Source organism: Chrysochloris asiatica, unplaced genomic scaffold (genome assembly GCF_000296735.1).
Source record: "Chrysochloris asiatica unplaced genomic scaffold, ChrAsi1.0 scaffold00063, whole genome shotgun sequence".
In the NCBI taxonomy this organism is placed as follows: Eukaryota; Metazoa; Chordata; class Mammalia; order Afrosoricida; family Chrysochloridae; genus Chrysochloris; species Chrysochloris asiatica.
In genome coordinates this window covers 8,243,593-8,257,931 of record NW_006408581.1, presented here as the reverse complement: position 1 = coordinate 8,257,931, position 14,339 = coordinate 8,243,593, and the positions used below count along the sequence as shown (strand labels likewise).

Below are 14,339 nucleotides of genomic sequence, written 5' to 3'. Positions count from 1 at the left end.
CTGTAGAGGGTCGCTATGAGTTGGAACCGACTCCACGGCACATAACAACACACAAATCCAGAAGTTTTGGTGTGGTACTGCAGTTTAATTGCAAGGTCGGTTCGAATTTCAAGGTCAGCGGTTCAAGCTCACAAGCCATTCCTCAAAACCCTATACAGGGTAGTTATGAGTCAGAACCAACTTGATTATACTTAACAACAATAACAGCAAATGAAAATCCAACAGCTAACATCACTCTGAATGGGGAGAAATTGGAAGTTTTCATTTGTAAACAGGAATCGCACAAAGATGACCTTTATCAACATTCCTATTCAAAATTGTATTGGAAGTCTTAGCCAGAGTTATAAGACAACAAAGCGGAATTAAAAACATCCAAATTGGCAAAGAAGAAGTAAAATTCTCTGTATTTGGAGATGATATGATACTATAAATAGGAAATCCCAAAGACTCAGCAAGATTATTATCGGAACACATTGAAAGATTCAGCAATGTGGCAGCGTACTAGCTCAATAAACACAAATCAGTTGGATTCCTATACACTAATAAAGACAAGTCTGAAAAAGGAAATTAGGAAAACAATACCATTTACAAAAAGATGAAATATGTAGGAATAAATCTAACCAGATAAACAAAAGACCTATACAAAGAATACTATAAAACACTACACTACAAGAAAATGAGAGATTTGCAAAAATAGAACATACCATGCACATGGATATGAAGACTTAACATTGTGAAAATGTCAATACTACCCAAATCAATTAATTGATATAATGCAATCTAATCCAGATTCCAACATCATTTTTTAAAGGGATGGAAAAAATGATCACTAACTTTAAATGGAAAGGGAAGGGACCCAGAGGTAAATCCATCACATGCAATCAACTGGCCTTTGGCAAATGACCAAAATACAGTAAATGGAGAAGCGATAGTCCCTTGAACAAATGCTGCTGGCCAAACTGGAAATCCATTTACAGAAGAATGAAACAAGGACCAAATCTCATATCATGTAGAAAAGCAAACTCATCATGGATTAAAGCTAGAACTGTAAGATCATCAAGGGGAAAATAGGGACAATAGTAGACACCAAATTAATGACTGGGACATCCTAAAAATTAGACACTTGGGTCCCTGAGGGCTGGGCCTTCTGGAGGACTGGGGGCCAGGTTGGGGTGGGGGGTAGCGCCGAGGCCGTAGCTCTGTCGCTCCCTCACACACTGTACATCCCCCAGCCCAGACTCCAGCCCTGGACCTTGCATCCAGATTCCAGCGGCCAGACAGAGGAGTTGAGATGAAGAGGCTGGAGGGATAGCTAGCTGGAGTTCTGCGTGGTACAGAGGGAACTCCAGTGTTCCCACACCCTCCTCTGAAACTCGATGACCCCATTGCCAGTCAGTAACTATGATGAACCCTGCTGTCTCCGGCCCCTCTCCAGTCGGAGGCCCCCAGCATGGGGACAGAAGGACTGTCTGGTATGCCATTCTGCCACCAGGCCAACCTCATGTCCAGCCCCCACAGTTATGGGCCAGCCAGAGAAACTAGCAGCTGCCCCAGGCCCCACTCTTTCTTTTCTCCCCGGAGTGCAGTCAAGCTGACCAAGAAGCAGGCACTCTCCATCTCACCTCTGTCAGACGCCAGCCTGGACCTGCAGACAGTTATCCGCACCTCGCCCAATTCCCTCCCTCGTGGCCTCCATCAACTCTCAATGTGCATCTCCAGGGTATTTCTATGGCCACCTCTCCATCGGTACCATGAGCTCATCTCTGGGATTCTCACCCCAAATGAATCACCAAAAAGGGACCTCACCTTCCTTCGGGGTCCAGCACTGTGGTTCCCATGACTCCATCCGGGGTAGTCTAATGCCGCATCCTCAGTCTCGGAGACCTCTCCCAACTTGTCAGCTGAAGTCTGAGCTGGATATGCTGGTTGGCAAGTGCCCGGAGGAGCCCTTGGAAGGTGATATGTCCAGCCCCAACTCCACAGGCACACAGGACCCCTTATTGGGAATGCTGGATGGGCGGAAGGACCTGGAAAGAGGAAAAACCAGAGTCTAAATCGGTGTATGAGACTGTCAGTGGGATGGCTGCAGCCAGGAATTTCACTCCCAGGAGCAGCTGGAGCATCACATCAACAGGGAGCACATCCGTGGGGAGCGGAAGGAGTTCAGTTCATGTGCCACTGGAGGGGAGGGGTTGCTCCAGGGAGCTGCGGCCCTTCAAAGCCCAGTACCTGCTGGTGGTGCACATGTGAAGACACAGGCGAGAAGCCACACAAGTATACGTTTGAAGGCTACCGGAAGTCATGTTCACACCTTGAAAACCTGAAGACACACCTGCGGTCACATACGGGTGAGAAGGCAGTGGTCTTAACCCTTATATTGACTATCCACATGCCAACACTCTGTGATATGGGGGACCAGAGGGAACAGCAGTTGAACCTTATGGAACAAGGGGTCCAGGCTCCCTGACATTTGGGCCTGGTCCACCTACCAACTAAAGCCCTAAGCCCTGCCCCCAGCAGGCCTTCTATCCAAACCCTACCCCAGAAACATGGGGTGAGTTCCCCTCACATGCTGGACTATGCCCAAGCTCCAAGGCTTTAGGTGGGGCCTACAGACAGTTTCCTCAACTTGAACATTATGGACAAGTGCAGGTCAAGCCAGAACCGGGGTGCCCAGTGGGCTGTGACTCTACCGGCCTGGCACCTTGCCTCAATGCCCACCCCAGTGAGGGGCCACCACACCCACACCGTCCCTGTTCTCCCATTATCCCCAGCCTACCCCTCCTCAGTATCCACAAGCAGTCCCCTGTATCCAGCGCCCCCTGATTATTCACCTTCAGAATGCAGGTCTGTCCTGGCCTTTGACTCCCATCCTCACTGCACAGGACAACTCAAGGCTCAGCTTGTGTGTAATTATGTTCGGTCTCAACAGGAACTGCTGTGGGACAGTGGGAGCAGGGCAGAACCCCCAGTTCAGGAACCTTCCTACCAGAACCCCAAGTTTCCAGTGGGTTCTCAGGTTAGACCAAGCCCTGCCAAGGCCTCCATGGCCACAAATTGAACCCAAATTGTCCCATAACAAGGCAGGCTCCTATCCCACCCCTTTACAATGCCATGAAAATTTTGTGGTGGGAGTAATCAAAACTCCCCATAGGACAGCTGCACCACCCCGACTTCTGCCTCCATTGCCCACTTGCTATGGACCCCTCAAGGCAGGGGGCACCAACCCTAGCTGTGGCCATCCTGAGGTGGGCAGGCTAGGAGTGGGTCCTGCCTTATATCCTCCTCCAGAGGGGCAGGTATGCAACCCTCTGGACTCTCTTGACCTTGACAACACTCAGCTGGACTTTGTGGCTATTCTGGATGAGGCCCAAGGGCTGAGTCCTCCTCCTTCCCATGATCAGGGGAGCAGCTCTGAACTTACCCCACAATCCTCTGGCTGTAGGCAACATGAGTGTCTTACTGGGATCTCTGCCTGGGGAAGCTCAATTTTTCAACACTAGTGCCTAAGGGAGCCCCATCTCTCAGATCCTTATTCCTAAGTGGTTTCTATCTCTTTAAAGAAGTAGGGAAGTTTGTACCATCTCTACAGTCCCCTGAATATGTAGCTCCAAGGTATGGATGGGGCTGTGTGTATATATACATATATTGTTGTTGTTAAGTGCCGTCGAGTCTGTGGTTCTGACCCATAGCAACCCTGAACAGGGTTTTCAAGGCTATAAATCCTTAAATCCTTATGGGAGCAGAAAGCCTCATCTTTCTCCCGCAGAGCAGCCGGTAGTTTCAAACTGCTGACCTTGCAGTTCACAGCCCTATTCATAACCACTACGCTACCAGAGCTCCTTATATACATATATAGTCTGTATATATTTTGGGAAGAAATTTGACAATGACATTATTTCCTGATAATAAAGAAACTGCTTCTGAAAAAAAAAAAAAAATTAGATACTTATGTGTATCAAAGGATTCCCCAATAGAGTAAAAAGGGATCCCACAGATGAGGAAATTTTTGTGGGTTTTTTTTGCAAAGACCTATCAGACAAGGGACTAATATCTAGACTTTATAGAAAAATACAACACCTTGGTTATAATAATACAAACAACACAGTTAAAAATGGCCACAGAACATGAACAGACACTTCACCAAGGAAGACATCCAGGCAATGAACAAATATATAAAGACATGTCCACAATCATTAGCCTTTGTTGTTGTTGTTAAGTGCTGTTGAGTCAATTTTGACCTATAGCAACCCTGTATAGGGTTTCAAAGGAGCAGCTGGTGAGCTTGAACCACTGACCTTGCAGTTCAAATGACTTGGCAACATTAGCCAACAGCACCACACTAGGACTCTAGAGAGATATAAATCAAAACAGCAATGAGATGTCATGACACACCAGTATTAACAATAAATGCTGCCCATGGTATACAAAGACTGGAACTCTCCTACATTGCTGGTGGGACTGTAAAATGATTCAATCTCTCTGGAAAATAGTGTGGCACTTCCTCAGAAAGTTGGAAATAAAAATACCTTATGATCCAGCAATCCCTCTATTTGGTATATATCCAAAGAAATATGAGCCAGGACACAAGTAGACATGCATTGATGTTTATCGCAGCGCTATTCACAATAACCAAAGAATGGAGACTGCCTAAATACCCATGAATGACAGAACAGATAAACAAATTTTGGTAAGTATACACAATGGTGTGGCGCTGTGGGCTAATGCACTAGACTGCAAAGTCGTTTGAACTGCAAGGTCAGCAGTTCAAGCTCACCAGCTGCTCCTTGGAAACCCTATACAGAGTCACTATGGGTAGGAATCGACTCAACAGAACTTAACAACAAAAACTTACACAAAGGAACATTGAAGAATAATGATGAATCTGTGAACCACCTCATAACATTGATAAATCTAGAGGGCATTATACTAAGTGAAATCAGTCAATCACAAAATGACAACTATTGCATGAAACCATTATTGTAAAAGTTTAAAACACTAAAATAAATATTATTTGATGATTACCATGGTGGGAGGGAGGGGAGAGTAATTCACTGTCTAGAGAGTAGACACATGTTTGCTTAGGTGAAGAGGGAGGATGGCAGAAGAATAATGAATATAGGTGAAGTCATCGGGAGGTATGCATATTCTATAATGGACAGAGATAAATACTGATATAAACACACACACATTTATATACACACACACACAATGTTGGAACAACATTGTTCTGTGTGTAGACACATGGATAGAGACATAAGTAAAAGAAGAAGAGTGGGGGATAGATAGATAGATAGATAAATAGATAGATAGATAGAGATATATTCATACATCCCACAAATATATAAGAATTTTAAAGAGGGTATATTCTCTGTCAGTTTGTCAGGCTGTGGTGGCTTGTTGCTATGATTCTGGAAGCTATGCCACAGGTATTTTAAATACTGGCAGGGTCATCCACTGTGGATAGGTTTCAGCTGAGCTTCCAGATAAAGACAGACTAGGAAGAAAGAGATGGACTACTTCCAAATATTTAGTCTCTGAAAACCTTATGAATTGTTGTAGAGCACATTCACCTTTCCTGTAAACAAAACTATGGATGTGGTGGAGCACACAGTGGGCAAAATGATGAAAACTTCCTATATATTATCAAACATTGTAAGATTTTAGGCCTTGGGGTTCAGGACCATAGTTTCAGAGGGCACCATGGTCAATTTGTCTAACATAGTCCACAAATACTCTGCATCCTGCTTGGATGCGTAGTGTCTGGGGTCTTGACAATACTTATAAGCTGCAGTCTAAGATCTCTCTAATGTGCAGGAGGAGTCCTGCTGTGGCACTGTGGGTTAATGTGCCAGACTGCAAGGGCAGTTTGAACCACAATGTTGGTGGTTCAAGCTCACCAGGGCTCCTTGAAAACCCTATACAGGGTCGCTATGGGTCGGAATTGACGACAATTAAAAACAGCAACACTCTAGCCTGCAGATTTGCTAAAGGGAAGTCCATTAATTTGTTTTTTAAATTCAATATATGCATTTGTAGTTATTCATAATGATGGCATGTCATAGAAACAAAGAAGGTTTTAATGTCTTCTAGCCATGATATTTCAAACAAAACTTTAGTAACAGTCCTTTGGGATGCCATGTTGTTCTCTTTTTAAATTGCTGCCAGACACACCAACCAAAGGGAGTGCCCCAAATTGAAGAAATTAGAGGAAAGAATGTTGCCAATACAGCTACTAAACAAGCTGCTTCTCAAATTATTGCTGTTCTTGTTATAACACAGAAGTTATAGAGGGATCTAGAAGAACGTATAGAGAACTATTCCCATGAAATAACTATTTGTAAATCTACTAAAGAAAAGTTTATTAGACATCAGAAATTATCTTAGTCAGATAAAACTAAGACATGGAAAAAGTCAGGTTTTTACCAAAACACTAATATATACTATGGTAATGACCCAACACTAAAATTGTTCTTACAAAACTTTTGCATGTTCCTATAGTAAGAACTTTACATGAGAACACTTATCTAAGAAGAGATGAAATGATTTGAATTTTAAGGAAATACTGGTATTGGAAATCGATGTCATTGAGCATGTGACCTCTTATTGCTGTTTGCCCTCAACATGACCCTAGGAAACCTTTTTAAACTTTACCTGGACAGAACCCTTTCACCTCTAAACCTATACTTGAACAGCAATTAAATTTTATTCAGCTACCACCTTCACCACATTGCAAGTGTGTTCAATAATAATTTGCAAGTTTCTACATTGAGTAGATTTCCTCTTTCAGCATGCCACTGCTTCTTTTGTAACAAAGAAACTACTTAGAAACCTTAGTACATGTTTTATGTATTATGCACCAAAAAGTTTTTGTAATGATCAGGGAACTCATTTTAATTGAAAGGTTATTCAAGATACATGCTGAATCCTCCCATGTATCAGAGAGTGTACCAAAATTATCATCCTCAGTCCTCTGGACTTAATTTTTTTTTTTTTTAACTCAATTTACTAAGCTTCTGAATCTTTGTCTTGGGCTAAAGATCTCTCATTAATCCATTTAAATTGAAAAGCACTCCTTTTGGACCTCAAAAACTTACTCTTTATGAAGTAAGTACTAGGAGACCTATGATCCTTCACTACATGGTTCCTCTTCTTGATTTGATACTATCCCCAGGAGATTACATTTATTGAAAGACACACCAATTAAAAGATTTTGTGGATCACTGTTAATCACTGTTAGGATTTATTCCTTGGGGAAGATTTATAGAACTCCTTTTCCCTGATAAAATGTCAATTGGATTGAAGCTAAGTAAGAACTTTGACTGAAAATTCTATTTGTGTTATCTATCATGGCGTGGGAAAAGTGATATAAGCACCCTCTAATGAAACTACTGGATCTTAGGCATTTGGAACTTTCGTTTGCTTAAAGGGTTATAGGTTATGTTTACTAATCAAATTCTTTCTGTTGAATCTGCAGTAAAATATTATATTTTAATATCACAGATCTGTGATTGTACAGAACAAGCATCTGTATTTTGGGTAATTGTGAACGAAGTGAACTTCTGTTGAGGCAGAAGCCTGGATGTGACAGATGATGCGGCTTTCCTGATAAGCCAGAACCTGCTGTTTTTTTCCAAATACACTAAATGGGAATGTGCATGAATTTAATAATTGGAATCCAAAACATGGTGATGATAACAAGGAATAGTAACACAATAGTAGTGATATAAAGTCATTATTAACTAAGGTTCTAGTCTACAAATCCAAACAGAACGTATTTAAACTGTCCTTGAGGCACATAGATTAGCAGATTTTAGGAGTCAAGTATGCACAATTAATGCTTTCTTAGTAAGCACAATACTTAAGAGTGGGTAAAAACCTTTTGATTATACTCATGTGCACAGTACTAATGCTAAGTGTACTGGCTAGTTCAACACTAACCCCAATTACCTTAAAGATATTCAGGGGCTATTGCTTTGTAGTTAAGTGTTTTGAGCCAAGCAGAAATAGAATTTTGGGAAGCATGCCACAATGTGGAAAAGTACCTCCTGGCATAGATAGGGATTTTAGAGGAATTAGTTTAGCAAGAAACTAGCCAAATATAGCTAGGCTTTGAAAGATGATGAACACTTGGAGTATGGATAATCTACTTTATGTAGGGTGTCATAAGACAAGCACTGATTAAGAAAATTTTCAGATAATGCAATGGTAGGACTAGGGCAAAAAATTATCTCAGAATGTCATCCTAAGGGAAAGGTCACTGACTATTGTACTCAATTATTCATTGAGTACAATATTCCTAAAAATTGATTCTTTCTACCTGAGGTGTAACTGGGATATCAGACTCTGTAGGCCCCTAATTAAATTAACAGTACCTTTTAATAACTCTTGTCTTATTGGTAATATAGTTTATGAGAATGAGACACTATAGATGTATTGGTCATATATATTTGATATATAAACCATTAGTTTAATATTATGTCTGCTGGTATTGGAGTCTTGGTGTGGTGCTGCAGGTTAATGCAGTGGACTGCAAGATTGGTTTTAACTGCAAGGTCAGTGGTTCAAGCTCACCAGCAATTCCTAGGAAACTCTATATAGGGTCACCATAGGTCACTTAACAACAACAACTGGTACTTAGTGTCATTAAAAAATTGTTTGTTGTTTGATGGACTTTGAAAAGAAAAGGTTCCAATGAGAAACTACAGAATAAAAAGAATTTGGTAAAATTAATTTGCAACTTGTAATTGTGGCTCTTATTGAAATGGGTTTGACTTGAAGAAGCAATAAATTTGGCTTCAGAATAATTAGAAATGCATTTAAATACCTCTATTGTATCCATTTTAAAAATACAGTTATTAATAGATATGTCAAGAGCAACATATCTAATCAAAGTCATTATTTAACATGTCACTGAATTTTACATATCCTATTGGTTTTAGACAAAAGAGTACCCAGAAAGTGCAAACAGTTAACACACACTAAGGATGGAGGTTTTTTAATGCCCAGAAATGTCTCAAAAGAAAGGTCTGGCCATTCACCTTCATAAAAAGTTGTTGAAAACTCTATAGTTCTACTCTGATGTGAACACATGGAATAACCATGAATCAGAATTAACTCAAAGACAACTGGGTAATATACATGAAAGTCTGTATTTTTGTTTATAATATCAGAAATTATTCATCTATTCAGAAACATAAAAGGGAATTATTAGTATATATACACCAAAAACTCAAAGCCATTACAATTGTATTAATAACAGCTCATGGTAACACTGTATGTGTAGAGTAGAACTGTACTTCATAGGGTTTGTAAGGTTTCAACCATTCAGAAACAGATAGCCAAGCCTTTCTTTCAAGGTGCTTCTGGCCGATTTGGAACTGCCAACCTTTTGAACTAGTGTCTGGTAGTGTAGTGGTTACGAATCGGGCTGCGAACCTTAAGGTCAGAGGTTCGAAACTACCAGCTGCTCCGTGGGAAAAAGATGAGGCTTTCTACTCCCGTAAAGATTTACACCCTCGGAAACCCTGTACAGGGTCGCTATGGGTCGAAACCGACTCAACGGCACTTAACAACAAAAACAAGTGCTTAACTGGCTGGGATATCGGGGATGTATCTAACATGATAGTATTTATCCAGAATTCAGAGGTTTACTGCTGGTAAGTTGTTAAGAGCTGGATTTACCTTCTTACACCTTTGCTCATTGAAATGTGCTGGCAAACTGATCAATATTATGTCAAGATGATTGCACCTGGTTATAAGAATTGGTATTGCTAAATACCTTGAATAAGTGATGGATGCTCTGGGAAATATGCAACTTAGTAGAAATTCTTGTGCTGTGGTTAATGTGCTGGACTGCAAAGTGGGTTTGAACTGCAAGATAGGCAGTTCAAGCTTACCAGCTTCTCTTCAGAAACCCTATACAGGGTCTGTATGAGTCAAAAGTTACTTAAAGGCATTTGACAACAACAATCAGGAATAGAAGGTTTGTCTTCTCTAAGTTACGGTGGTCTGTGCCCTCTTCTGTTTTTGCCTTGCAATTGAATATGCCATTCAGAGTGGATAGTCTTGAATATTTCAAGGTCTGCAGATTCAATTGTTATTTTTCTGGGTTCTCTACTAGCTGCTTGGCATTATCTGCTCTGTGTTGTTTAGTCTAAGTAAACTGATGCTATAAACATATCTTTCAGAAAAGTTTTTCAACAAATCTGAATTCAGTAAATAACTGATATTGAGACGTGTGTTGCATGTCATGTGTGAAGGATGAAATGAATTGATGGATCTTAGAAAATAGAAGTAAAGAGGGTCTAAGCAGCTGACAACTTACTGGATTCTGTGTATAAATGGAGATGACTAATATATGTAATAGAGTATAGTATAAAATATAAAAACTGTTAAGTTAGACATTGTGTTTGAATACAAACTTCGACACACTAATTATACTTGTATTGGATAATTTATTTAACCAGTTTCCACTCATTTCCTCAATTGTAAAATGGGTTTAATGAGTATCCCACATAAGTTTGCTGTTCTAATAAAATAAAATCATATATGACAATCAAACAATAAAGTAGACACATACAAAATATGAATATATTCTCCCTTTTCTTTGTTTAGAGGTTGATCCAGATATTAAAAATTTAAGGGGCATATTTCTATTAATTTTAAGAAGAGTTTCTAAAATCATGAACTATCTCAACAAGGCTAGATAAAATAGAGTTTTAACTTTACTAGTTACCTGTGGCTACATAACAAAGAGCCCCTAATTTAATAGCTAACACACACACACACTTACACTCATACATTTTCTCAGGTGCGGTGACTTCAACATGCAAGCATGAAAATATCTGCTTCTAAGGATATTAGAATGACTTTTGTAAGGTTACAGACTAGAAACATGTATGTTTCTCAAAAGGGCACCTCAGAATATGGCATTAGACTTTCCACTGAATAAGAGAAGACAAATAAGACAGAAGTCACAGTCTTTGGCAATGTAATCTTTGCTGTTGACTTTTTTTTAACCTATTGTGAATCAAACAAAGGTTTACAGACAAGATCATCAGTTTTATGCTCAACAAATAATACACCTTGTTTTATCTCAATGATTGCAATCCCCTCCGTGAAACAGCAGTCACCTGCTTCCTCCCTGTGTCCTCTATTTCCTTTCCACCTATCTTCAGATCCCTTTTCGCCATTGTCCTTAGGTACATGTTGCCTTTTTGATTTTGAATGATTGACAATTCCATCATTCATAGTGAGTATATCTTCCTAGTGTTGCTGTTCTCCCTGTACACCTATTTATTGCTTGGCTGAAAGTCATTCAAATGTTCTGTAGACCACTGGACAAGTTCATTCCAGGCATCTTCAGCTCTCACACTCTTCTTTCTTCCACACATGGAGAGACCAATGCTGCACCTTAGACAGCCATTCATGAACTTTTAATATCCCAGATGGTGTCTTGGTGTGGAGCTGTAGGATAAACATTCAACCACAAATGGATACCACAACGTTGACAGTTCAAACTCAGCAGCTGCTCCACAGAAACCCTATATGCAGTCGTTATGATTTGGAACCAACTTAATGGCACTAACAACAACAACAACAACAACATTCATCAAAGTAGAATGTAGAACATTGTGTTGTGCCAGTTGACCATGGTGACCACTGAGACTATGGTCCTAAGCCCCCAGGATTAGTTACTCATTGCCTTAAGATTTTTGATAATACCTAATTTTCATCATTTTACCTGCTATATGCACCATCACATCCACAGCAGTGTATGAAAGAAAGGTAAACAACTCATGTACCAGTTTCTTCTTTCACAATTTTGAATAACTGTGAGACATATAAATGTATCCATACAAATACATATAAACATCTGTATACACCACTTATCTGTCAGTTTGTTGTACTGTGGTGACTTGTGAGTTTCTGTAATTCTGGAAGGTGTGTCACAGGTATTTTAAATACCAGCAGGGTCACTCACGGTGGACAGATTTCAGATGAGTTTAGAGACAAAGACAGACTAGGAAGAAGAAGAGGTGAACTATTTCAGAATATTTAGTCACTGAAATCCTACTAATAACAGAGAAATACTGTCAGACATAGGGCCAGAAAATGAAACCCTCAGGTTGGAAGACACTAAAAATGCAGCAGTGGAAGAGCTGCCTCGTCAAAGAAGATGATGATGTGTGTGGAGTATGTGATGTTGTGAATGGAGTAAAGCCCGTGGAAGAAAAGCCCTTGGGACCTCCATCTGCTGATGGGGCACAACTCAAAACTAAGAGAAACAGCTGTAAACATCCACTAATAATCAGAACATGGAATGTATGAAGTATGAAGCTAGGAAAATTGGAACTTGTCAAAAATGAAATGGAACACATAAACATGAATATGTGAGGCATTAGTGAACTGAAATGGACCGGTATTGGCCATGAATTTGACAATGACAGGCTTTGTCAGAAATGACAAATTGAAGAGGAATGGTGTTGCAGTTATCATGAAAAAGACCATATCAAGATCAGTTATGAGGTCCAACACTGTCTGTGATACGATAATAGCCATGCGCCTATAGGGAAGACCATTTATTATAACTATTATTCAAATTTATGCACCAACCACTAAAGCCAGTGAAGATATAATAAAAGAATTCTACCAACATCTTCAATCTGAAATTGATCAAACATGCAATCAAGATGTATTGATCATTACTGGTAATTGGAATGCAAAAATTGTAAACAAAGAGGAAGGATCAGTAGTTGGAAAATATGGCCTTGGTGATAGAAATGATGCTGGAGATCACATTATAGAATTCTGCAAAACCAATGATTTGTTCATTTCAAATCCCTTCTTTAGAAAGCATAAGAGACAATTATACACATGGACCTCATCAAAATACACAGAAATCAAATTGACTACATCTGTGGAAAGAGAAGGTGGGAAAACTCCATATCATCAACCAAAACAAGGCCAGTGGAAGATTGTGAAACAGACTATCAATTGTTCATATGCAAATTCAGACAGAAGCTGAACAAAACAAAAACAAATCTATGAGAGCCAAAATATCACCTTGAATATATCCCACCTGAATTTACAGATCATCTGAAGAACAGTTTTGCTACATTAAACACTAAAGACTGAAGACCAGAAGAGTTGTGGGATGACATCAAGAACATTATACAGGAAAAAAGCAAAAAGTCATCAATGCTAAAGCAAATGGAAGAAATGAGGAGGTACAGGAGCTGAACATATAATTTCAAAGGTTGGCTCAAGGCAATCCGAGGGCGGGACCAATAAAAGTCAAGTAAACATGCCTGGAGTTTTCTGTGCTCTTGCTTTGGTCTCAGTATGCAACCCCCCAGCCTCAGTGGACAGCGGCCGGAAATGTCATGGGAGGTGTCATGCTATGCCGACTGAGAGAGGCTGTGATCAGCCATGGAAAAGGTACCAGTCTCACCTGTCACATATGAAAGGGTAGTTTACAGAAATCCCTCTGAGCACCACTACATGAAGGTCTGCCTAGAGTTCCAAGAGCGTGGGATTGGATTGAGTGCTGCACAGTTCAAACAGTTGCTTATTTCGGCATTGTAGGACCTATTTGGGGAGGTTGGTGCTGCCTTGCTTTTGGATGTCCTGACATATGAAGAGAAGACCTTATCAGCCATCTTGAGAATAGGCAGCAGTGGTCTTGTCAAATTGTGGAGCTCTTTGACCCTTTTAGGATCCTATCAAGGCAAAAAAATGTGCTTTCAGAGTGATTCAGGTTTCTCCATTTCTTCTTGCATTATCTGGTAATAGTAGGGAACTAGTGCTAGACTGAATAATCTTCGTTTTCAGGAATACTCACCCTCTCTCAAAACAACTTTTGATACCAGCATAGTGTTTGAAAACTGAAGCAGGTGAAAAGCCCCTTCTTAGGACTTAGTGGATGCTGAAGATGTTCTCAGTGATTTCTGGCCATCGCCTCTGGTGGGGTGGGCTTCAGAAGAGAATCTGCCAGAACCAGTCAGTGTTGAGAAGGCAGTGGCTTCAACAACTGCATGTCAGAGTTGGGGACCAGGCTGAACTCAGCAGTGCCTTCACACAGAGGGATGTGGCAGTTTTTGCAGAATTAACAGGGGATGCTAGTCCTTTGGATTTAAGTGAAGATTTTGCACAACAAATGAAGTTTGGGAAGACAATTGTGCATAGAGTTTTGATCAATGGACTTCTGTCTGCTCTCCTGGGTACTAAAATGCCAGGACCAGGCTGTGTATTTCTCTCCCAGGAAATTACCTTCCCAGCCCCTTTGTATGTTGGGGAAGTTGTTACAGCTGCTGCAGAAGTGGAAAAGCTGAGGC

The 14,339-nt window shown here is 40.4% G+C and overlaps 2 pseudogenes; both read left to right on the top strand.

Annotated features, from left to right (window-relative positions):
• The first annotated feature begins 1,376 nt into the window (after positions 1–1,376).
• On the top strand, positions 1,377–3,510 carry LOC102831488 (annotated as a pseudogene).
• A 9,924-nt stretch (positions 3,511–13,434) lies between these two features.
• LOC102841350 lies at positions 13,435–13,819 on the top strand (annotated as a pseudogene).
• Positions 13,820–14,339: the final 520 nt, after the last annotated feature.